Genomic DNA, 27,950 nt, shown 5'->3' with positions numbered 1-27,950 from the left:
ACTTCATCAATGTCTGTGACAGGTATTTTAGCATTAAACAATGTAGCCATACTTAATTCTACAAGTCAACAGTCAAACAGATGACACATTCTTTGTAACTTATTTTCTGATAATGAAAAGACTTCGACAGTTATTTTCTGAAAATTAGAATGAGGAAAATTGAACCCTTCATGGTACTCAGCGTATAAATTTTGACGCATTAAACTGAAACCGACAAGGGCTTAAAATAGATTTTGAGATATTAGATCCGAACTATTTTTAACTTGAAACCGTTTTATGTGTAACTGCATGTCTAATTGTATACACCATTGAATCTCGCGGATGTAAAAGGCATTGGTACACAGATACAATATCTTTAATTTATAATACCGAATTTAAGCTATTGAATCAACCAAATCTCCTACGATAACACCAGGTAAACAGTGTATTGCGACATTACGTTATGTTACATAGGTGTAATTTTAAGGAGTCAGCAAATACGAGTTCAGAGCTTTGTTATGGCGTTGTGTATTTGGATACGGCTTTTTGAGTAAATTGCTTCGCTCGTAATAGAACTAAATTGTACAGTTTAGTTTTAAATCGCTAACAAAGTCATTTGTATGGCGTCATTAAACGGCCATATAGAACTTGCCCACGATAAGGCAAAATTATCATCTTCAAAGACAAGTCTAATAGAATCAACAGAATGAGATATAGTGTAAAATGTATTGAATTAAGCTAAATAACACTATCGGCTAAGAAAAATCAGTTTAAAGTATATGTCCGTTTATCGGTTATCAAAATAATAAAACGTGCGTAATAATTTTCATTGATGATTTTTAAAACGCGTATTACAGATATAGCGTTTAAACTTTTATATAATTCGAAAGCATGCGTAGTCAAGTGGAAGCGCGCATGCTTTGTTCCTTACAAAGCAAACATGATGTCATAAACCCAGGGCCCTATACTTGGGTCCCTGCATAAACCACATTTAGTAGTCGAGTGTCTGGTCATTTAACACAATTTATGTACCTCCAGGACATTTCTTGTATATATATATGTGTGCGTGTAAGCCAGTTTAATCGTGTGTTTAATAACTGTAAATTTAAAATACTGTGCAATTTTACTGCTACACAATTAACGTATTTAACGGGTACCGGCAAATGTAAACTCGGCTATTAACTGTTAACAATGTAAGTTACATTTTTATGCTAAAATTTATTAATATTGTCATTAAATGGAAACGAAACGAAAATTCATTCACTGAAAATTTACCACTTCATTAAAAAATTATAATGTATTCCGTTTTTAGGGCTTTGTGTTATAATTGATTAAATGCATCTCTTACACTTTCGATCGCTGATAAACAATAACTATATTCACACCACATATAATTGTAATCAAATTAATATATCTTTTATTATTTTTGAAATATCATTTATTAAAGTTTAACTATCAGAAAGAAAACGTCTAATTTATATTTTTGTTTTGCGGCGTTGTCAGTATTTAATCTTCCGACCACGTTTACTCTGATGCTAATAAGTATTTCGTATTTTTATGATGTGGAAATTATATTTATGAATATAGATTTATTGGTACTTAATATGATATATTTGCACTATCATTTAAGAGATTTAATGTTTATTTCGGATTTTTTATTGACTTAACAAAATGCATTTATACATGTTTTACGTTACTGTAAACAGTGTTTTTGCCAACCAGTCAGTGCGCATGCGCGGAAAATCCCGACTGTAAACAATAACATTCAACAGGTCTATATTGTCATGCACGTTTTCAAATTATTCCAAAGACTTCAGTTTTGCGAGTAAATTATTTAAATAACCTTTAAAAAAGAAAATCTGTGAAGAAATCCCTTGTAATAACCATATAAGGTTAACAAAAAAGGGATGGTAGACTACATAGAAATTGGGTTCTTATTATATGACAGCACAAGAAAACTGTAAGAAGGAATTATACTTAAATAATGTTTGCCGTCTGATCTTCGGACTGCTTGTCCAGTACAAAAATCGAAATCTATAAGAGTCATCAACACGAAACTTCATAGGTAAATACATATTGTTGAAAGGAACAATAGACATAACTATGGGTACAATAAATGCCCGGTTATTGTCATTTGTTTATGTGTTTGACTTAATTGCTGTCTACGGATTTAGCCATTTGATACATACACGATATGATTCACACATCTCCCTCATAATTAAACCAATATAAAAATCAGAACTAGCAAAGTACTGCTTGCAGTGTTGAGAATAGGGGGAAGACTTTTTCAGGCAGTTTTAAAAGGTAAACAGTAAGCACTATCCCTAGTTCAGTCGGTTAACCAGAATAGAGTGCTCCATGCAAACGCTATTAAATGACCTTGCTCTTTTGAATCAACCGGAAGGGCTTTATCACCATTATAAGTATTTTAAGCCACACAAGAGTAACTGGTTCAGGTATCTAACGATCCTCGAATCAGTAGTCCAACGGTCATTAAAAAGAGCTAGCCGGCCCGTAACACCAAGACAATAGTTTCACTGAAAACCTACGGTATTAATACAAATATAAAGGTGTTATAGCTTGACTTGAAAATGAATCATCCGTATGAAATTAAATAAGGGAGATACATCGGAAGACCTGGCGCACACATATGCTAAAAGGACGACATGGCTAATAATGTTCAATGATTTACGTACCAATTTGTACATCAACAACAACGACAAACAATCTTACAACTGCGAAAAAAGATAACGCAGGTACGTCAGACAATCTTTGTTCGTCAGTGGTTGAAAGGTATTACTATACTCTTCAAATATATTGAGGCGATTGGTCTAATAATTAAACTTTGGACGCAAATTAAGTGATTCGTATTACATAGTTCGATTTTTTGGGCAGGAGGTCTACGATCTACGAGAATCAACGGATATGTCTTCCGCAATAAATACATGAACTCATGTAAAGACTGTACGGCGTATAGTTTATTTTGAGTATATTATATGCACGTTTGAAATAAGATTTAACTGAAAATGTTCCAGACATACAATTAACCTTTCAAGTTTATAAGTGTATATGTTTAACAGCTTATATTGCTGCAAATAAAAATTCAATTATTCACCGATTAACATAGTGTCGTTTAAAGTGTACCGAGATTGACAAATATTTATTAAAAATAAGATTTTTGTAGCATTATTTGTAATACTTATATAACATCTGTGTTATTGATATAAAATATTCGGAAAAACTAATATGAGCGAGTGAAGCCTTTTGAGATAAAATAGCCCGCCTTCAAAGTAAAACAATTTGCAAATTAATATTATCAGAATAGCAGACCTATCGTATCCATCGACGTCATATAAAACATTCTATGCGTGTATAACAGTTTTAGTGACGGCATTCTAAGTTGACAACTCTATCGCAATTGAATTTCCTCGTTTAACGTATCGCCATAATACTTTTTAAATCGCTTATGTTTGCTGCAAATTACTGCGTAAAGTTGGTTGAGCATTTCACTTTGCATAACTTTTCATTTGCTGATGTATTAATATAATCCTTAATCAATTAATCATAAAACAAGTCGGACGGAAACTTAAACAACCGTATTCTAACAACAGTTCTTCGGGCCATAATATCCGATTCGATTGAATGTAACTGTTGAAGAGGCATCTTATGAAGACATAATTGTTATCGCCAACTGAAGTAATAACTTTTTCGAAGTTATTACTAAAATACAAACAAACTGGAAATCAAAGTATGTCAGTAATTAAACAAATACTTCACATGCCGATTGATACGGGTTTTATTAAATATATCGGATCGGTTACACTCCACTAGGCTAATCAGAATTTTGCTGCTGTTTCGATTGGTTCTAAAGCCCTAGGGACATAAGCAACAGACTATCATCCGGATGTCAATGGAGCGATGCGCGTTATAGAAAGGCTTTTTATATACATCATCAACGTTTTATAGCTGTTAAGTCGATGATTGGTAAAGTGACAAAAAGTAAACGATGAGATTAATGCATTCTATTTATATTTAAATTACTTTTGGAATCGAAGGTGTTAAGTCATTTCATTAGAATGTGAAATTCGAATTGTTTACCTTAATATGACAGTCGCAAAAGTATTGCATATGTTTCATACTGAAATGAAATTTTGCATTCGGAGATAACAGTGTATGTAGATGATGCTCTACTGCAATTGTTTTTCTATGATCGTTATGTTGGTATCGTGATAGACAAAGTTTAAGCCTTCAAAATGAAATACGAGCGAGCATAAGCTCGTGTCCGTGTCGAACGGAAAGTTCTTTCTACATCAATGAAACCTACCTTTTTATAATCTATTTGTGAAATCTGTAATTAAAGTCATTTTAAACATCAGTTTAGTAGAAAGCATTATAAATCGAACATCAACGCAATGTAGTGCTAAATACCGAAATTGGTTAAGAGCATAACGAAAATGCGCTCCTATGGTAACGTTCACCGATTTGACACCAAATACAATGATTAACGGCGCTCTCTGTATGCATTATTACCTTCTTCGTGAGACCAATCCTAATGGTTTATTTTTCTTATCTTGAATTAATAAAAGTAGTGTGTAATATAGTATGTTTATGGGATATTAATAAACGCATGCTTTATGGTGAAATTTCTATCAAGTACTTGCAAAATTTGTCATTTTAAATATAAATCCTACAATGCGAACATTTATCAATAAACATTTATATTTTTACATCATTGGATATTCCGAAAACATTCATTTTTGCAAAAAATTATTGCACACAGATTGTCAACATTTGCGTTTTAAGAACACTTCGAATTTGTTGTATTTCTTTTAAACTTGCATTTTAAGCAATTATTTTATTTTCAAAATTATTATTTTTCAATAATATGCAATAATGAAGAATTGAGGTGCGCTCGATGCTTTGATTCTCTGAAACTAACTCGCTCCCAGTATTTAATTTTAATCAGCATTGCTGTATGGTTCTCTCATATCAAAGATCTATAAACAAAGATTGGAAATATCCATTCAGACCAATAAAGGTATCGGGAAATCGAGCGTTAATCTGACGTTATCATGACCTACGGCAGCTTGTCCGCCCGCTTGATTCCATAAAAGGGGCCTTTTCACGTTTTGGTAAATTGACAAAATTTAAAAAAAGCTGTTTCAGATTCGCACATTTTCGTTTTAGTTATGATACTTGTGAGGAAACAGTAATGCTGAACACTAACCATACTCTAAAATATCCATAATATGCATTTTTTGACGATTTGAAAATCTGAAAACCTGTTGTTGTCATATTTTGTGAAACTACGAGGATTGCTTGTATAAAGTAAAAAATACACCTCACATAGCATGAGCACGGATTGCCGAGTGGTCCAAGCGGTATACTTTTGCTCCAGGACTCCAGGGTTCAGTGGTTCGAGCCCAGTTCAGGTTACTCTTTTTAAAATTGTATTATTGTTTTGTTTACTGGAGCTTTTTAGATCCAATGTTTACATTTATCATTATAAAGCATTTAATTACCAACTTCAATACATGCCAAAATCTGTGAAAAGGCCCCTATAACCATTAACGAATTTATTTTACAAACAAAACTTCGATCAATGGAACTGTAAACATGTGAACCATGAAATCAAGTTTCAATATTTATACGAGTGTTGATACATTAAGCGTGATTTAAAAATAACACATCGATTTTAAAACCTGTAACAGATATTACCGTAATTACTCTAAGATTTCGGACAATATATTTTCGGACAACTCCTTTTTTAGCCAAAAATAAATATGTGTTCGTGACTCAAAATTTTCGGACATACAGGTTTTCATCCAAAATTAATGACTATTACATTTCTTGATATTTTACAGGGCTTGTTTGTCAGATTTCCGCCCTTTTTTGCTTTTCTGATGACCCTTCGATTGTAGGTTTTTACAACCGGATTAGGATCATAAAGCTTTGAATGCCCTAGGGCAATAGATCATTACATTTGCGTGATTGGGTGAATTACCATGTATACTGGTAATTAATAATAAAGGTTTCACCCAAGATAAGTTGACATGATATCGTATTACGGAAGTCGTATGTTAAATGCTTTAACTTTAAACAGACATTTTCAGATAAGAGATTGCAAATATATGAAAGTGTGTTCATTTTTAAGCAGATGAAGAATAGTATAACAAAATACAAATTTGCACATTGATTTATTGTTTTATTTAAATAAATTTATTTACAAACAAACATTATATACCTTTCTCTAAATTTTCGGCCACCTGTATTTTTCGAATGTATTTCGTATCTCAATTTTCTGACACAGAAAAGAACATTTTTTTAATGTGTCCAAAAACTTAGAGTATGTTAGCAATGTGTAATCAAATATTTAAGGCACAGTTAGCTTTTTCAAAAGTACACCGCCGCCTTAAACTTAATTATTGTATACCCGGTATGTATAAATATTAAGATGATTTCAAAATCTGAAGTCTATACCTTTATCGTTTATGCGCTTAACTTTAAAGCCACACACCGTGAAATGAAAGTACATTTAATTATAAATAAGAAACATATTTTATCTATGCCGATTATAATATTTCTGGTGGTTACAAAGTAAAAATCCGTCTTTTTGCGCTTTTAAACTTAAAAATAATCGCGTTTGTTGAAATGGACGTAAACGTCTAGAAATCCTACTTTCGGTTTAAAAGCGGTACCGTTTGAAAAATAATAAATTAGTTGCTAACTAGGCTATATATTTAATTATATTTATGCCTATAAGAATATATCTGGTGGTTACAAGGTAGAAATCCGTCTTTTGCGCTTTAAAACTTAAAAATAATCGCGTTTGTCTAAATGAACGTATATGTATAGAAATCCTGTTTTCGGTTTTAAAATATAAAAAAAAATTGCAAATTGGTTGCTAACTAGGCCATATATTTAATGACAATTTTGCACACTTTCAAATTTCATCTATATGTATTGATTAACATGTATTTCATTTCAAGGTGTGTAGCTTTAATATGTTCGCGGGTATTAAATTTAAAAGTATATATATATGCCTTTACCTATAACGTTATTGTTATTTAGAGGATATTTTTGTAATATTTAAGGTCAATCCAGATTTTTTAGTGAAAAGTACATATAATACGCCTTTGCCTAAAACGTATTGTTTTCAAAATAAGCGAATCTTTGTAACGTTTTAGATGAAGATTTTCTTTTTGAAAAGTACATGTCCACCTTTGTCATATCAAAATACCGGGACTAAGCATATTTTAAACTTGAAACTTGCTAATTTGATGAAACGCCTGTTTATATAATTATATTCAAGGCGTTGTACAAAACATATATATGTACATAAAATTGATAAAAAATAAGAGGTATTGATAATATTATGCAGCATTAATTAAAGGATTAATGATCTTAAAATGTGTGATATAAATTATAATGCTGTAAGGAACTTAAGCAATAAAACAATACCGGCTACACTATTAAAACACAGTAAAAGTAAAATATTATGTAATAAATTGATATAACTAGAGTTAAGACAATAATCATAATGATAATATGAGCAAATATTTGGCAACATAAAGACACTGTTTTTCATTTACTAAAAGGATACGTAAAAGGATACGTAAAATGATATTTCTGCACTCTGGCTGTCGGATCCCACAGCTACAGGTCACCTGTCATTCTTAAGGACACTTCTTTTGGGTTTTAACCTTATTTGAACTATCGTGACTACAAGTCACAAATAGACTGACCAAGTGTGACTACAAGATACAACTTGAAGGTTAAAATTACAGTGTGACTATAAGACATAACTAGAAGGCCTAAGCATGACTAAAAGACAGCTGGTTGATGTAATTCAATCATTGAGCAAAGAAGCCCTAATGATTCTTGGTTACCAGTTACTTGTACAATAAATATCCTTTTCGAGCAAAGAACCCCGCACAATTCTTTAATTGCTTGGTCCTATGAGTTCTAGTTACAAATAAGCCCGTACAACTGAGTTTCGATTATTTTTTTGAATCACAGGTATTCAAATTAAAATAGGTTGTAAAAGTCTCTGAAGAGAAATGTTTTTCAAATTCCTGTTGAAAATGTTTATTGATCCGGAAGTCCGGATGCTTGACGGAAGGTCATTCCACAGTTTCGGACCAACAAATCCTAAACTCCTGTCCATGAAAGTTTTTCTCTTGCGTTTCACATCATAACATCCGTCATACGAGACGGTAGATCGTATGTTACGTGCTGGTACTTTTTCTTTTAAAAGTTCTGTAAGGTATTTTGGCGCGTTACCAACGAACAATTATACATGAAGTTCAGTAATTTGAATGTTATCCTAGCCTTTACTGGTAGCCAGTGTAGTTCATACAAGGCATCTTTTGAACTGGCATATTTCTGTCGGCCGAGTTCCAATTTGGCACACATGTTTTGGATACGTTGCATTTTGTTTATTTCGCATTGAGCTGTTACATACAAGATGAGATTGCAATAATCCAGATGGGATAGTACCAAAGACAAAACGAGTATTTCTGTTGCTTCTTTTGTTAAGTATTTCCTTATGTTTTTGATTTTAAGGTAGTTGTACATGGCTGTACGGCACTTAATTTTGATGTGTTCTTTAAAATTTAGTGTTTCGTTTAAATATGCACCCAAATACCGTATGCATTTTTCTGCTTTAACAGTGATACCAGCAATATATATTTCTTTAGATTGACATTTATTTAATGGGGTCTACTACCGAACATGATGAATTCCGTTTTTGATGCGTTCATTTTCAGTTTATTCTCGTTCATCCAGTTGTTAATAACGAGTGCACAATTTTCAAGTTCTTGAATGGCAGTTCTTTCAACAGAAGAAGATGTAGTTTTGAATCGCTTGTTTGCGGTGTGGTCGTCTGCAAAACCGTAGACTGTGATGGAGGGAGGAACGACATCAAACAGTGTTCCAGCGTACGTCAGGTAGAGCCATGGACCAAGATAACTACCCTGGGGGGCACTACACTCCAAAGAACATTGTGGCACTTCTGCCCATATGTTATTTATTTGCTCTCAAAGTTCGTTTTAAGTCGCGTTGTGTAATTTTTTGTTTTGACTTAAATGTCCCAGGTTCGTAAATTACTCATCAGTTTGCAAAATAAGGCAACAAGTCTTCTGTTAGCATATAACAACTTTTATTCTTGATTAAATGTTCGTGTATATATCGTATTGTAAACGTATCCTATTCTTATTAGTATATAATTCTTCTTTAAAAAAAATTGAGACAAGAAATAATCAGTAAAGAAATAAACGAGATACTCCAACACAAAATATAATCCGTCCAATAAGTAAATGTCCAAATGTCCGTCTCTCTCGCACTATCCCGTGAAGCCAGAAATTGGGATATTCACTGTGCGCTACCACAAAGGTTCGGCTCGGCTCGATGTTTATTAAAAACTACCCCGCTTATATACTAATGCATATATAAACGATCACGTTGTAGAAAAACGAAAAACGTGATGGTCTCAGCCAGTAACAGCAGTTCATGTACACTTCCGACGGAACTTCCGACGGACTTCCGACGGAACACAGTTTGAATTAAGTTCAGTTAACAAGGGTCTGTCTCTTTGATGTCCAATTTATGACCTGATCAACACCAGTGTGACCGCCTAGAGCACCCCATCCTATGATGGTCCGAGTCCTACATGTATAGATCATCCCATCGTATGACAGTACATGTACTCCTATATGCATGATAGTTTACTAGGACATGTCCGCTTCCGACGGAAGTGACCGCCCAGAGCACCCATTGAATTGAGTCCAGTCAGTTTACCATAACATAAACTACGTACATGTACCCTTACATGTATGATAGTCTCCTGGGACAGAAAAAGTGTCACATACGCCCCTTTCTAAGAAAAATAATTAAGGATTAAATTCTTTTTCTAAATCGTCCTTAGAGTCATTGTCAGAGAAGTTATGTGCGGAGTTGTCGTCAAGGTATCATCAAACAACAATACATCAATATTCATAATCATACAACAGCATATCATCAACACATAGTAGATATTTTAAAATCAAAACAACACGCCTAAGTGTTGCTTTAATTAATAAGTCTTATACAAATAAACATTAAGTTCTTCAATGTTTAAGTATAAAGCCTTACAAACAACGTTAAGTCCTTCAATGAATAAGTAAATAATAAGAATACGATTAAGTATAAAGAACAACAAAAACGTGAAGTCCTATAACCAACACAAAATTCTATATTAAAACAAAATCCCCATATAATAAAACATAGTCCTATGATATATACAAAGTCCTACTATAAACGTAAAGTCCTATCATAAATGGGAACACTTTTGTAAGTCACACAAGTTCACTATTAAGTCAAGAGTCTACACGTGCCACAAATGTCATAAGTTCACTAATCGCCTTCGTTGCCTGGTCAGGAATGTCATAGCCCCTGGCGCCTTAGTGATGAACCGTTTTCGCCTCGCACGTGTCTCCAGTGTTCCGCAGTTTATGAAAATATACATATGTACAATTAACATATCATAGTGACACAAATCATAAGTTTCGGTCTCCTGAGTTTTAGGATACAAAGCAATGTAATTGAGGTTTGTTTTATTTTTCGATGGCCCCACCATATCGGTGAAGTTCTCCCTTACCGGGGCTGAGGAATTCATGCTCGCCATCAAAACCTCGTCAGGACCCATCTCAGTCCTTGACCTCTTGCCAAAGTCCCTAGATTTCTTAATGAATTTCCGATTACACCTATTTCTACATTTGACCTTAATGATATAGGCTAATACACCTATGATAATCAACGTAACTACACCCGTAGTAATGAATGAAAGTATGTTCAATTTATTTTTTGTGCTATATTTCCTAGCGGTTTCTATTTCATTTAACAATTAATCCATGGGAATAAAACCTACAGAAGGGAGTGTTTTGGGTATTTCAATCGTCCCATAATCAATCACTTTTTCATTGTACTACTTCCATATTGACAATGAAGATATATTAAGTTTCTTTTTCATAATCTGTACAAAGTCATCCGTAATAGTGACATAAGATTTGTAATCAAACGTGGCCGACAACGTAATTAGATCATGAATTGCAATACAGCCTTGAGGCATGGTAATTATGTCAAATGGTTGGTTAACCGTTGACCAACAAGACTCTAAATTATTTTCACGTTTGCAAGTGATAGATAACCTCAGTGGTTTGTGTGTCGCCACAACCCAAACACCATTAGTAATATACTAGTATTCGGCGTAAGGTAGCTGTACATTGGGTTTAACTAATTTCCTGCAATTTTCAGCTATTAAGTCTCGTATATTCATGAATATATGAACAATACATGTGCTTGATAGTTCAATCGGATAGAGAGGTTTCATTAATTGACAAAATGGAGCCCCGACACAACTAGATATTTCTCTACTTTCGAGTAACGCGAATTTTGTTTGTTTCGAGTTTATCGCTATACCTGCGTATGGAATGTCATATTTCCCTACGGCCATATTCGACGTTAATTGACCTTTTGTCGCATTCGCCAATGTGAGCGGGATATTAATGATACTGTGCATTTGATAGTATTCATACTGCTCATTTAATGGTATTTTTACTACCATGCTCATTTTGTTATTTTCGATAACACCCGATAATGGAAGGTATTTATAGTACTCAAAAATTTCCTTCTCGATGCCAAACGGTAACGTATTCAATGGTGGTAATTCATTCTTGATTTCTAAAAGTAAATCCTTTAACTGATAAGGGGGAATTAAATTTGGTGACAAATGTCCTAAACTTAAGGCAGTGAGTTGTTTATCCAAATGTTCAAACATAAGGGTTGCTCGTGACATTAAATCCCTTACTTCTTGAATAAGAAGGTCCATATAAAAATATGATACCATGAAATTATTAGTTTCAAGTAACCTGGCGTAAACCTCGTCAGTCACGTTACGTAATCTTACTTCAACTTTATTAAGGGTGTTTATTACGTCATTTAATGAGTTGCGATTTTCTTTTATCGCATGCTGGGTAATATTCAGCAGCGTTAAAGACTGGGAGCTGACATGCATTAAACGTAATTGTCTTTGATGAAGGGTATTTAAAACAGAACGTATCTGCTTAATATCGCTATCTTTAGCAACACCAAAAACTGCCCTCAATATATCTGATCCAAAATCAAATAAAGCTCGCTTCTGACGTATAAACTTGTTTGAGTTTACTTTGTGTAAAAGCTGAATGTTAACACTATATAGTTTCTGAATTTCAGCATTTAACCCTTGAATAGAACTTAGATATAATTCTAGAAACTTATATATGCATTAGTGGGTAGGTACTTGTTCGTCATCGAAGTCGATAAGTTTTCTACAATAGTCAAGTCTGCTCTTAATGCATTTAAGAAGTCGTCATACGGTTGTAGATCTAGTACAAAGCTTATTGTCCATGTTGACTGTGTTGCGGAAAATTTGTTTACGGGTATGAAGACTACGTTGTTCCTTACAATGTGCTGTGCGATGCTCAACCCGGTGATAACTGTCAATGTCCATAGTCGTATCGTCAGTCGAAAGTCGTACATCCTGTCCTGGAAGGTATTAGAAGTATGTGTTTTCACACGTACAGAGAGTTTGTATTTACTTTAACATTTTTCTGATTAAATCAATTACAACGTCATTTTTATCGGAGTAATGTTTCTTAATCGACCGCGGACTTGCGTATTCGACTACATTAACCTCCGTATCGGAGTGATCACTTCTCTCACCCGAATTCGACCTTATGTGTTCGCGCATACGCTCTGCTTTACGTCTATATTTTCTCTTTAATTCGACCAGAGGTATGTCCACATCGCTGTCTGATGAATTACTGCGCTCATGAACACGTCGCCTAATTAATTTCGCTAAGGGCGTATCGTCATTGTCCGACATGCGACCCTCACTCTGATTATCGTAATGAGAATTCATCTCGTTATCACTCACCTCGCTGTCACTGCTCGGTGGTACAACATAGGTAGTTTTTCGTTTACCTTTACTCGGCTGGAGTCGCTCTTGCGGAACGTCCCAAGTCTCGATATCTACCGATTTTATATTACGAGCGTGCACGGTTTGTTCTAACCCGTTCGAAACGTTCTTAACCATGAACGTAACTGGAGATATCTGTTCAATTATTCTATCATACGGCTTATAATAGCTGTCTAATTTATTAGTGCGATTATGATTCTTTATCATAACGGCTTGACCTACCTCTAATACTGGTTCCTGTGCATATGCATTAATTCTCTGGTTCCGTTTTCTTTTAGCTTTTTTCATATTACTGTGAGCCTGTCTCATGGCCCTATGTAAATTTTCTATATAGTACATTGAGGTATCTTCTCCCATGTACTTCCGGTGCGGTTGTAATAAACTGTCTAATGGTAAAACTGGGTCTCGTCCGTACATTAGGTAATATGGACTGAATCCGGTCGATTCTGAAGGTGCCGTCCTAATGGCTGTCAAACAGGCATTAACATGCAAATCCCAGTTAATATCTCCTTCACTTATTATCTTGGAAATCATGTCATTAAGCGTTCTATTAACTCTTTCAACTTGACCATTAGCCTGGGGGTTATACGTTGAAGTGGTAATTTTGCCTATAGAATAGTACTTACAAATGTAATCTATCACCTGATTGCAATATTCTGTTCCATTATCCGATCTTATCTGATATGGGAAGCTAAATCTGGGGATAATTTCGTCGAGGAAAAGGTGTGCTACTATTTCTGCTTGCTTATTCTTGACTGGAAATGATTCTACCCATTTAGTGTTTTTATCAACAAATGTGATAAGGTACCTATTCCCTGCCAAAGTTTCCTTATATGGCCCCGAAGTATCTACAGACCAAGTTATACCGCTTGAATGAGATACTCAAGTTTCTTGAATTGGAATTTTGTTATTGGATTTGGCTCGTTCTTGACAAGTAACGCACGAACGAATAAACTTGTATAAATCTTTGTACATATTAGGCCAAAAGTATTTTATCCTTAACGTATAGTAACACTTATCAATCCCCATGTGTGCCAAATTATCATGATAATGCTCAACTAAGCTTGCTTGTAAACTGGAAGGAATGAACAGTCGTAAAATTGGTTCCTCATCTTTGTCACTAAGATAGTATAATATCTGGTCAATAAGAATGTACCTTGTAGAATACCCCTCTCTATCGCCCCTTTCTAGTTCTGTGATCCTTTTCTGTATCTGCGGGTCTACAGACTGTGCTTTCTTCACGTCGATTGCGTCATCGATGTACACTGGTGGCGTAATTTTCTGAGTTTCACTGTCTTCAGTTATGTAAGAATCTTTACTTGGATTAATTAAATTTAAATTTACTGCATTTTCCTCCATTTTCTTGTCCTCGGAGTCCCTTAACTTCGTGTCCGGTACCTTTGCTACGTACGCATGCTTTCCAATGTCAAAATGTTGAGGTTATTCATCCTCACTTACCTCAGATATTGTCCCATCATGTCTGCATCGAAATGGCATATCTGCAACCTTATTTTAACATCCCGAGATATATTTTATGTCTACGTTGTAACCAGAAATAGCTAGTGCACATGACTGTAACTTTTTATTTGTTAAATTTGCTGTCAAAAGGTACATAAAAGGTCGGTGATCTACAAAACACGTAACAGGTGCGTCCTGTACGTATATTTGTAATTTGTCAAGAGCGTATTTTAGAGCAAACGCTTCTTTTTCTATAACTGAGTATTTTGCATTGTAGCACTTAATTTGTGGGATAAAAAGTGAATTGGTCGTTCATTAGGTATTCCTGGAATAATGCTTTTTTCTTCGTCGCATTCTTGGCATAAAACAGCCCCTATGCAATCATTTGATGCGTCTGTGTAAAGTCTGTAACCTTTAGTACGATCGGGAAAACCTAACAAAGGAATGCTCGTCAGTCGTTCTTTTAACATGTCTTTGACATTCGGATGTCCAATTAAAACGGACATATTTCTTTGTAAGAGCAATCAGTGGTGCCGCTATTTGAGAAAAGTTTGGTATTATTCGTCTATAAAAACCACACATACCAACAAATAACCTGATGTCTTTAACAGATTGTGGTGGAGGAACAAATTTAATTGCTTTGACCTTTTCCGGGTCGGGTTTGTAACCATGTTTGTTTAATATGAAGCCTAAATAATGTGTTTCTTCCTCAAGAAAGCTACATTTCGAAAGTTTTAATTTCAGAGTATACTGTCTTAATTTATCAAATACGGTTTGAATGTGGGTCAGGTGACTATTGACGTCAGTGCTAAACACTATAATATCATCGAGATATGGAATAGCAAAAGATTCACAGCCCCTCAAAACGGTATCCATAAAACTTTGAAATATTGATGGAGATATCATCGCCCCAAAAGGTGTTACACGAAATTGATAAAGTCCTAGCCCTGCACAACTAAAAGCTAGTTTTTCGCGTGATTTCTCATCAACAGGTATTTGCCAAAACCCAGATTTCATGTCTAATTTTTTGAAAAAACTGCACCCTCCTAATAGTGGTAAGATTTCGTCTATGCGAGGTAAAGGCCAGGCATCATCTTTTATTATTTTGTTTAATTGTCTAAAATCTACACAAAAACGAAGACTACCATCTGATTTCTTTACTAATACTGGAAAAGACCAAGGAGAATTTGACGGTTCAATTATTTCCGCTTCGAGCATTTCCTTAATTGTATTTCCTATTATTTCCCTATGTTTGATTGGTGTGGGATACGGTCTTAACTTAATAGGTTTGTGATCGCCTGTATCGATAGTCGCTTTAATAGCAGAAGTCGGAGTTAAACCTTTATCCGTTTGTGCAAATAAATCGGTATTCTTTTTCAATATCGGCTGAATTAAGTGCGTATATTTCGGATTGCAATTAGACTTAAACTGTTCATCATTTTCTTTAAACTGCTTATCATTAGAAGACGTAACGGTATTTACTTCGACTGATTTATCTAGCTTTCCGATAATATAATCTTTTCGTAATCGTATTGTTCTTCCGGTATTGTTAACAACGCATATTGGTATTTTATTTCTATTTAACACGGTCAATATCGTATCCAATAATTGTAAACCTGGTTCATCGTCTATACAGCTTTGTACGCCTTCAAGCGTGAAGTTATGGTTTTTGATTTTCCCTTTTGTGACAAGCGTAGTATACGGCTGAATTGTGATTGACCGACATGTGCGTACTAATGACGCTATGTGAATATCACTCTCAATTGGAATCATTTCATTATTAATTCGAATTCGTTTTAAATCAAAATAAATTCTTGCGCTAAATCTGTTTAGAAAATCTCTTCCTATTATGCAATTTCGATGAATGTCCTTTATAATCACGAAATCGTGTACTAGTTTCTGTTTCCCTATTGTGAATGAAAGTGTTGATATACCTAAAACTTTGAGACTGTCGCCGCTTACAGCTTGAATATTTAATGAGTATTTACGCATATTTTTACGCGGAGAAATTTGTTTAAATATTTTTTCACTCAAAATAATTATATCGCTACCTGCGTCGATTAATCCCATAACTTTTACATTTCCTAATTTAATTAAGCACGAGGTAGGATCTTCTGGTAATTTAAGTTGTGTGGCCCCTAGTTTGTTCCTTTCGGTTGGCTTGCGTCGAAAGGTCGTTGCCGGTTTAAACGTTTCGCTTGCAAAGTTTGCGTATGAAAATGGTGCGCTAGAGAACCTGTAATTGTCATCGGTTTCGGACAATCCTTAATAAAATGGTTGGATGAAAGACAATTATGACATTTGTTCCTGAAATCATCTAATTCCAAACGTGGTTCCCGTAGTACTTTTCCAAGAGGACAATCTCTGGCAAAATGGCCTGTTGAATGACACGTGTAACATTGTTTCCTCTGCTTATCGAGTTCCTTTTGTTGACTGACTGCATTAACTGTCCTACAGTTTTTAGCTATGTGGTTTTTCCTTCCACATTTATAACACCTGCGCGTCGTACGCGCATGATCTATCTCCATCGGTTGTGGACCATGATCATGTGACTCATACTCTCCGTGACCTTTCCTCATGTCTACCCTTTTTAAGATATTCTGCTCCTTTAGAGCCATGTTTACGTCTTCCGTTAGATTACTCGGATTACTCCTTATTAATTTATTTCTCACAGGTTGATCGATCAACCCATCAGTGAACTGACCTACTAGAATTCGTTGCATGGGATCCCTCTCATCGAGTTCACCTTCACATGCATCCCGAGCTAACATCAATAGACGTTTCCCATAATTTGCAAAATTTTCCCCTGCACGTTGCTTAACGTTCCTTAATAGCTTTAAGGCGTATTGTGGGTCAGTTATATCCCCGTATCGCATTCTCAACTCAGCTTTTAAGTCAATGTACCTAACTTCAGGGCTTGTGGTTAAAAATCGCTTTAAGAATTCACAGACTGGGCCTGCGGCCGTCTGAAAAACTATTTTTATTTTCCTGGCCTCATCGCAATTATGAATCATAAAAAATCTCTCTAGTTCTAATGTCCAATCATGGAATTCCGACGATTTTCCCGAAAATCGTGGTAACTGTGTTAAAGCTGTGTTTGCATATAAAGTGTCCGGTAAGTTAATTAAACTTTCAGCCAGTACTTGAAATGGTGTTTGTTGCGATCCAGTGGCCATCTTTAGATTATTTTCTTAAAAACCGTTACCTTATTTCACTATCCTAAAATGTAAAGACTGAACAGCGTAACCTAAGAATGTGGGTATTAACCAGCTCAACCTAAACTATGAGTGTTTAACAAGTTGGCAAGTAGGCCGAAAGAACTGAGATAGAAAAAAGGTTCTGACCTGACTCCGGCTCACGTGACAAAATGCCCTTTTCAGCTTCCGGTGAACGTTTCTCAGGAGAGCTCCACCGATATGTGCGTGACCTGTAATTATTAAAACAATATTTAGATAATATGAATTATTTGTTTAACAATTATTAATTAAATCTATATAATAAATATAAATCAAAATGTTCGTCGCTGTTTCCGGTCGTTGTCGTGGTGGTTGTCCGCTGCTCCCGTCGCCAAAGTCGTTGTTGTTGTTGCTTGTAGTTGCTGCTGAAAGAAAGTTTGTTAATGTCGTCTGCTTTCCTAGCGTGTCGATGAATGGTTATTGTTGTTTATCGTAGCGTCCCACTGTAAAAACAAAATGTTACTGCTTCTCGTCGTCGGCTGCTATTGCCTGCAAACTTTTAAGTATTGTCACACAGCTCCAAAAATAGATATTGTCTGCAAACTTTTCAGTATCCTGGCACGCCGCACCAAAAATGATTTACTCTATGTGGCACTTCTGTCCATATGTTATTTATTTGCTCTCAAAGTTCGTTTTAAGTCGCGTTGTGTAATTTTTTTTTTACTTAAATGTCCCAGGTTCGTAAACTACTCATCAGTTTGCAAAATAAGGCAACAAGTCTTCTTTAAGCATATAACAACTTTTATTCTTGATTAAATGTTCGTGTATATATCGTATTGTAAACGTATCCTATTCTTATTAGTATATAATTCTTCTTTAAGAAATTGAGACAAGAAATAATCAGTAAAGAAATAAACCAGATACTCCAACACAAAATATAATCCGTCCAATAAGTAAATGTCCAAATGTCCGTCTCTCTCGCACTATCCCGTGAAGCCAGAAATTGGGATATTCACTGTGCGCTACCACAAAGGTTCGGCTCGGCTCGATGTTTATTAAAAACTACCCCGCTTATATACTAATGCTAATATAAACGATCACGTTGTAGAAAAACGAAAAACGTGATGGTCTCAGCCAGTAACAGCAGTTCATGTACACTTCCGACGGAAGTTCAGTAAACAAGGGTCTGTCTCTTTGATGTCCAATTTATGACCTGATCAACACCAGTGTGACCGCCTAGAGCACCCCATCCTATGATGGTCCGAGTCCTACATGTATAGATCATCCCATCGTATGACAGTACATGTACTCCTATATGCATGATAGTTTACTAGGACATGTCCGCTTCCGACGGAAGTGACCGCCCAGAGCACCCATTGAATTGAGTCCAGTCAGTTTACCATAACATAAACTACGTACATGTACCCTTACATGTATGATAGTCTACTGGGACAGAAAAAGTGTCACAACGTGCCGCCGATAAAGCTGAATTAACACTTATGCGACAGCTTCTTGGACGAAGATATGAGTCTATCCAGTTTAGTGCCGTGCCGCATGCACAGTATTGTTTTTGCAACACGTCTAGTAGAATGTCATGATCGACTGTATCAAAGGCAGCACTCAAATCAATGGCGATAAGTGCTGTAACCTCTTGTTCCTCCATACCTTCGAGTATATCATTGACTAGTCTAAGTAAAGCAGATTCACAAGAATGGAATTGTCTGTAGGCTGACTGATTTTTTGGAAGGAGATTGTTTTCATTTACGTGTATATTGAGTCTAAACAGAGCAGCGTTTTCAATCACTTTCGATAGAAATGATAAGTTGCTCACTGGTTTATAGTTGGCATAACTCAGGTCTAGTCCAATTTTCTTAAATAGTGGTCTTACTATTGCCTGTTGAAATTTTGAAGGAAAAACTCCTTGACTCAGAGAGAGATTAACCAATTTTGTCACGAACGGTAGTAACTCGTTTAAAAATGATTTTAGTACTCCTGTTGGCAATGCATCTAGTTCGCATGATTTTGTTTGAAGATGATTGATGATCTTTTTCACTTCATCTTGGGTTAGCTCCTCGAACATACCGAAACATGGTACTTCCTTGTGATCGGGTGTGAATTTTTCGAAACTTGCAAGGGCATCTCGAATTTGTTAATTTTATCCAGGAAGTGATCGGCAAAATGTTCAGCTATCGCGGTGTCGCTTTCACCTTCCGGCATAGGGTTATCAGTGTTTTTTCCTGTGAATTCTGATACAAACTTGTAGAGTTTTTTAGAATCTCCGTGAAAATCAATTACTTTTTGACTAAGCGATCGTTGCTTCTCTGCATTCAACTCGAAAGTGTATTTATTTCTGGCATTTTTGAAAAGTTCATATTGGTCTGGTTGTTTGTATTTTCTCCACATGCGTTCCAATTTGCGTGTTTTACGTTTTAGTTCAAGAATGTTTTCATTAAACCGTGGTTTTGGTGCACGACAGATTTTGTTTTTCTCAATGTATGGAGCGTGTTTACTTTGTCTGCTGTAATTGACATTTCATTGAGGTCGTTATTAAATGCTGAGTGGTCTATGTTTTTAAAATTTCGAAATTTTATTGTTTGACTCTTGATATTTTCTTTTTGTACATTGGTTACGACTTTAACTACATAATGGTCCGAAAAGAAAGGGCCTGGTTCACACGAATTGATTTTAATACCATTTGTAGCCTCAGAGATTACTAGGTCGAGTGTATTTCCCTCTGTGTGTGTGCTGAAATTTACATGTTGTTCCAAACCCATTGCTACAAGAGAATTCTTAAATTCAGTCACAACACTGTTAGTTTTGTTGACATGCAAGCTGAAATCTCCAAGAATCATAAGATTTGAATAGTTGGGAACAATGTCCTCCGTGAATTCGAAAAATTCTGTTAAAAATTGATGTTCAGTCCCTAATGATTGTGGTCTGTAAACGCCAATTACATTAATTGTAATGCTTTTAAGAATCAGTTGCCATATACCATGTTCAAATGTCCGGGTATTACTACTTGACACTTTTCGTACAGTAACCCTAGTCCGACAAGTTAAAGCCACTCCGCCGCCTGTTCTATTTGAACGATTTACAGTACTCATTGTATAACCATTTTGATTTAAGTCTGAGGTATCTATTTGGTGTTGCTTTTCATCTGAGAACCAGGTTTCTGTGAATACGGCAGTCGATTCTAATTGTTGTTTTTTTAATCAATATAATACATACAATGTATACATGTATATTATCATGCAGCATAGTGATTGTACAAAGCAATAAAGTTCAGACATGTTATACAAGATATGCCAATATATATTTTTTAAAGAGAAAAGAAAAGAACAACAGAAGAATAGTTATGAAAAATGATGAGTTGTATAAAGTCGGAAGAAAGCATACTGGACTTGAGTGTTTTGTTGTATATTCACAATGATATTATAAGATTGAAATAATATATATATACAAAAATATTTAAGAAAGATAACCTTACGTAAGAGTTAAATGTATATAAGTGGACAAACATTATGAGAATTTAATCCGATTCCATTTTTGTTCAAAGATTTGTAATGTGTCATTACTGAGGGCTATTTCTTTCTCAATCTGGATTTTTAGTTGTTAGTTTAAGTGTTATATGTAAAAAATATCCATAAACTCATCTTCAATTTATCAAACCTGTATTTATAAGACCAAAATATAAGTATACTCGTGACAGATTTTACAGTTGAAATGTGTGCATAGTTTATCATCTACATCACATGAAATAATACAGACATTGTTTATCTTCGGTTTCAAATATTTGGTTACTGAAACAGTTTGTTCTTTATTTCTAGCGTAGCATATATTCTTTATTTCCTCCGATATCGAAGATTCGAACAACATAGTTATACAATAATCACAAAGCATGTTTAACATAGAAAGAGTGGTATTATTTACAAAATAGCTTATCAGAAATTTTGAAGTTATCTCTGTTAACTTATTGTATATTTGCAATGATCATAACCATTGTTTTTTTCAAACCGCAGGAGAGATGAGAGAGTTACTTTTAACATACCATAATTTCAGAAATTATCCGATATTAACATCGCATAGACTTACAATTATTAGATGAACACAAATACGGCAAAAATTAATGCTGTAATGATCGGTTCGTAATATAAACAGTATTGAACACACACAATACACACACAATTTGATAATGAAAACTTTAAAAAGCAGTTTTGTGTCTCTTTTAATGGTATTTTAATAATATCTACAATGTCTACATGACTGAGCAACAAAATGGAATATAAAATCAACTAAGTACATGACATCCCTTACTTGGGCAGGATATTCTCATAACAAGAGGGTCATTGGCCCTAAGGAGCTCACCTGAGACCCAAAAGAACTAAACTATTCTGGGAAGGTGGAGTTCAAAATAATAAAAGTACTTCATGAAAAATAAATATTACCATAAGGTTCACAAGAAGAAATTCGCTCGCCCCTGGAAACCATGCTCTTCAGAGCACCGGAGTCATTTTCAAAGTAAATCAAGATATTATAGAAAGATATGTTCTAAGCATGTTTCATTAAGATTGAACTAAAATGTGACTTATAGAGAGTTCACAATGTTTCACTATAGCAATAAAAAGAAAGCTGCTACCCACCTCAGGGGCTTGCTTTTAAACAAACTGGAACTATTTTCAGACTCACCTTGCAATGATATTTCCAATTAAAACAGCAATCAACCCTTTTTAAAACACAAATCTTTGATAATCACACCAAAACTACCGACCTGACATCCATAAACTGTGTGCCATAACAATTTGTGTTCTACTCTTATCAGTCTGAAGGTCTTTGATGCGAGTTCCCAGCTGGGGCCTCTTTCTAGGGACTAAGGGCTTTTTAGCTGCAAGCCTGTTACATCACATTAACAATTCAGGCACAGTCAATAGAGAATTAATGAGTTGCTGATAAGCAGGTAGATGAATGGGATCATTGGAGAAATAAGAGTGCATTCCTGACAAGCCATACATTTATGATTGGAGGTCAAACACAATTCAAATTATATATAGTTATTTCTCCCCTAAGTAATTTTCTGTGAAATCAATATTACTACTTAAAATTGTGAGAATATTTGACAAGGGTTTGCAGATGGCAAAAATATGTTTGTTGCACTTCATCCCCAACCGATCATCAACATAATAATGCTTTTGAGAAAGAAACAAAAATAAATAATTAAAAAAATGGCAATTTAACTGTATATCTTATCGCCATAATTAGTATTAAGATGACTGCATAGAGATCATGAATATCATAATATGCATACATTTCATTCAACATGTACATTGGTAATTTCTAAGTAGAGTGTAAACAAGGTTACACTATAAAGCCATTTAAAGCCATGTTTTTCAACAGACCACAACCATAAAGGAACTCGGCCTAGATATCCTAACAAGATATCCATAAAACCAATGTTTTAACCAAGTTTCATGATGATTGGACAAAAATGTGACTTCTAGAGTGTTCACAAGCTTTTTAACTATATAAATATAAGGAAAAAGCCCCGCCCCCGTCCCCTGGCGGCCATGTTTCTTTACCGATCCGAACCATTTTTGAACTCAACTGTTGTATCAAGGAAGCAAATGTGCTGGCCAAATTTCATAAAGATTGGGAAAAATAATGTGTCTTATAGACTGTTCACATGTTTTCACTATATACATATAGAGAAAACTGCCCCACCCCCTGGCGGCCATGTTTTTCAAATGTTCACGACTATTTTCAAACTGGTCCGAGATATCCACATAACCGATGTTTTGACCAATTTCACGATGATAAGGCAAACATTGTGACTTCTAGAGTATTCACAAGCTTTTTTACTATATAAATATAAGGAAAAAGTCCCCCCCCCCTGGACGCCATGTTTTATTTTACCGATCCGAACCATTTTCGAACTCAACCGTCGTATCCAGGAAACATATGTTCTGACCAAATTTCATGACGATTGGACCAAAAATGTGACTTCTACAGTGTTCACATGTTTTCACTATATACATATAGAGAAAACTGCCCCGCCCCTGGCGGCCATGTTTTTTCACCGATCTGGACCATTTTCAAACTCATCCGAGATATCAATGAAACCAATCTTTTGACCAAGTTTCATGATGATTGGGCAAAAATTGTGACTTCTATAGTGTTCACAAGGTTTCTCTATAGCCATAAAAGGAATACTGCCCCGCCCCCTGGCGGCCATGTTTTTCAACGGACCGGAACAATTTTAAAACTCAAGCAACATATCATTAAGACAAACATTTTGACAAAGTTACATGAAGATTGGTCATCAAATGTGACTTCTACAGTGTTCACAAGATTTTTCTTTTTTTTGACCTAGTAACCTAGTTTTTGACCCTGCAGGACCCAGTTTCGAACCCAGTCGAGCTATCATTAGGACAAATGTTCTGACCAAGTTTCATGAAGATCGGACAAATAATGTGGCCTCTAGAGTGTTCACAAGACAAAATGTTGACGACGGACGCACGACAGACGCAAGACGCACGACGGACGACGGACAAAAGGCAATCCCAAAAGCTCACCATGAGCACGTTGTGCTTAAAACGCATGTACATGTTTCATGTCTAAAAGAAGTCAACAATAATCGATATAAAATAATGAAATAAGAATAATAATGAACAATAATGAATATAATGAATTATACATTTATTAACTTAAAAGTCTGTTTAAAGCTTCCATGACAGAACAATGAATACAATTATCAAAACTAAAAGTGTAAATTATAGACCATATGGCTTATTTTCATTCAATTATTTTTTGTGTCAATGTTTTCTTAAATATTGCATTGTTATTTTGACTTTCCTTATTTGCATAGGCGGGTTTCTTTACATTTTCATACTTTTAGTTATTATTATCCAAAATTAAATATACACATTTCCAATAGCCTGAAAGATTCAGAGGTTGAAAAAGTTTATATCAGTAATAACACTTTGATTATAAGTAATACATAACGATTACAACATATTAACAGCCACGTACACACACGCACACCAATAACACAGAAATAAAGAACAACACGGCAAGTATTACTTTGAAGTATTGTTAGCACTACAGGAGTTCACTACATGATCAACCCATTTAAATGAAACATTTGACATAGCCATTATATTGCCCTTACGCATCTTTATTTTCCATTTTTAGAAACAATATCCTGATTTAGTCCTGCGGATAAAAGAAAGTTAATTCGATACCCCTGCTGTCGTATGTTTGTGAATGCCACGTTTTGTGATAATATCTTACATAATACCGAGTTTCTGCGAACAAACAGACGAGCAGAAGTCAGAGGGGTTAACATAAAGTAGATAGAGCTATAGACAAATGTTTATACCAGGGTTGTTATAGTACGTACTTATAAGTTATAATTATTAGTTAAGTAACTGACAACTGACCTCAGACCTAGGATGAATAAATATCGAGCAGTGTCTTATCCTCATATTTTCGTTTTAGTCGTTTATACCAAGTTTTATAAACTAGTATGAAGTGATTTTTGATTTATCGCACTAGCCTGTTGTATAGTGAGCTAACTGCCGATCAGACATACGGTAGATTTGCAATTTTAACCCTGTAGTCCCCTTCTGTGAAACATCGGTAGGGGACTAACTAATGTTGAATGCAAGCAACATACGAGTCCCTGACCGTAGAAAATCTCATATCAATTAATGATGGTGAAGAAACTAAATACTAAACATTGCATCGTTTCATACGTCCTTTTTTCGCAGAAGTAGTAAACATGTTCTGATTTGTTTTTAAACATGCATATGGCAGCTAGAGAAAAAAATATACATGAACTAGACAGCTAACAAGTACATGTGTAAATTCCATGATCCCGGAGAATTAGTTTTGATAATATAAATATTTATTGTAAGCATGTGAACAAGGAAATATTAATTAGATCAAGCGATCTTGCACAGCAATGAAATTGTCCGCGTTTAAACGAACGATAAATAACTAGCCAGAAAAAAAAACATTGGGCCCACCGTTTTGACAATATGCGCAAGTGCACTGCATAACGATACTGTAAACTAAGTTAAACAAAGTTTGATTTATAATTATTTTCCAAGAGTTCGCATGAACAAGAAAATGTCCTCACAAATACCATACAAACATTACATGTCCTTATAAATCTCCATTAAGCACAAGATTATATGCAAATTCAGTTTTCGTTTTGTAATCATAGGCGGATCCAAAGGGGGGGGGGCTAAAATCGCCAAAGTTAATTCAATTCATTTGATGTTTTACACTTAACTAGATCTATAGCACCTATTTTAACTCATTTTCTTCTTTTTCCTGTACAAAATCACTAAAATCGTGGAGCTTCCGGGGGGGGGGCTTCGCCCCTGGACCCCCTAGCAGGGCTTTACCCTGCACCCACCAGGGGCCCTAGCAGCCCCCTAGACCCCAGGCAAATCTTTCAATATCCGGCCCCCCTAACCAGAAATCCTGGATCCGCAACTTGTAATGGGCTACTTGCATCAGTTCCTTCGCAAGGTTGATAAAGTTATATCAGTGGTTGTCCTATCTTTTGAAACAAGCAAATGTCCTCCTTTAAAAAATACAGTATCTCACAATAAACACTTCTTCTTACCTTGATGACAAACGACATGTTATCGAGAAAAAGTTTCAGGCTTTAAATATCGTTGTCTTGGTCAATATTGTTTCCTTAAAATATTTGTAGACAGTTTAGTACCATTTATTTCATGTCTTCAATGATTTGAGTTATTCCCATCTCTGACCTCTTTTGGATAGAGATCTTGCTGATAATCAACTAGGTGGGTTTAAAACACGTCTTTTCCGCAAACAGCTGATGACAAACGCTATGATAAATAATGGGAAGTTAATACACGCATCATCGAACCAGCAGTGTTTTAATTGGTCAATATTACATTTCTAAATTAACATAACTCCGCCTACTGGGTGGACTTGTGCTTCGATGATTGGAAACGGGCGTTAACGATTAGCGTCTACTAAATGAGATACTCCGCCCTGAGCCAATTATCGCTTAGTCTTGTCTTTCTGAATAAGCAATGCTTTAACAATATTGTTGATAATTTCATTTACAGAACATTTCTCAACAATATTCAGTGTAGACAAAGTTTTGTTATTTTCAAGTGCCCTGGTGCTACTTTCTATTCCATTCAAATCTGTTTTCATTCTCCGACTGAGAAGGAAAACATGTTTTTCCTGTCCATGCTTTTGAATTGAAGTCATTTTCTCTTGATTAGACTTTATTTGCTTTTGAAGATCGACAGCTGAGGCTCGTTGACGCCGAATGATTGTTAGAAGATCATCTGTTTGCGTTCGACACTGAGACATGAGGTTTGTCTGAAGCGTGTTAAACGCAGATGCTAACTTTGCATGAACTACCTGCAAGTATTCTTGGACTCGTTCTGGAGTACAAGACACCAACATTTCCTGATTAACCTCATGTTGAGTTATGTTTTTTAACTGTTTATGTAAGTCAATATATCGTTCACAAATTCTCTTACTAAATGGGTTTATGTCTTCACATTTCTCGGCCTGCACCATTTTGGACTGGGTTTTACTCAGAACCATACTGCCATTAAATCCATCTTTAACTTCATAGCCATAGTAATGTCCTAGGTGTCTGGCTGTGGCGTTTTGCAGATGTTGTTTTTGTAGTTTCTGTTCAAGGGTGCATGAACTTTTGTTAACAATGCCATCTTTCAGACACTGCTCAATTGTTTCTAACTGCCGACACTGCCTATGTTTGGTATTAGCACACTGGTTGCAACAAGGAAGGTCTTCATCGACGCAGATGTAGACCACTTCTTCTGACTGATGATTTGGACAAGTGATCAGTTCCTTCATCAGTTGAACCACATGTGCGGGCGGTGCTTCTCTCACATTACACAATTTGTGATCCTTGCTGGACTTAAATTTCTTATGACAGTTTCCACAGGCATCACAAAATTTTTCGTCACAATCCAGACAATACACAGTAGCGTTCACTTCCTTGCAATCGGCTAAGCACGGTTCACATTGTTCTGACGTTATTGATGACCTTAATTCATCACTGCTTGTGACAGGTATTCCTAGATTTAAAAATGTAGCCATATTTAATTCTACAAGTCAAGCGTCAAACGAAATAGAAAATGTTTTTAACTCGTTTTCCGACAAAGCAAATATATTGACAGTTATTTTCTGAAAATTAAAATGGCGAAAATAGAACACTGTTTGGTACCCAGCGTATAGGTTTTTACGCATAAAGCAAAACCCGACACGGCCTATAAATAGATATTGAGATATTTAGCATTGTGTACACACCGGTCTTACTGACA

The 27,950-nt window shown here is 35.2% G+C and overlaps 1 long non-coding RNA gene across 1 annotated transcript in view; it reads left to right on the top strand.

Moving 5' to 3' along the window:
- The window catches only part of LOC127855370 (uncharacterized), a 474,985-nt gene that overhangs the window by 404,220 nt on the left and 42,815 nt on the right, over positions 1-27,950 (top strand). The window lies entirely within an intron of this gene.

This window comes from Dreissena polymorpha, chromosome 13 (genome assembly GCF_020536995.1).
Source record: "Dreissena polymorpha isolate Duluth1 chromosome 13, UMN_Dpol_1.0, whole genome shotgun sequence".
Classification (NCBI taxonomy): domain Eukaryota; kingdom Metazoa; phylum Mollusca; class Bivalvia; order Myida; family Dreissenidae; genus Dreissena; species Dreissena polymorpha.
The sequence above is the reverse complement of the archived record's forward strand: the minus strand, read 5'-3'. Positions and strand labels throughout refer to the sequence as shown.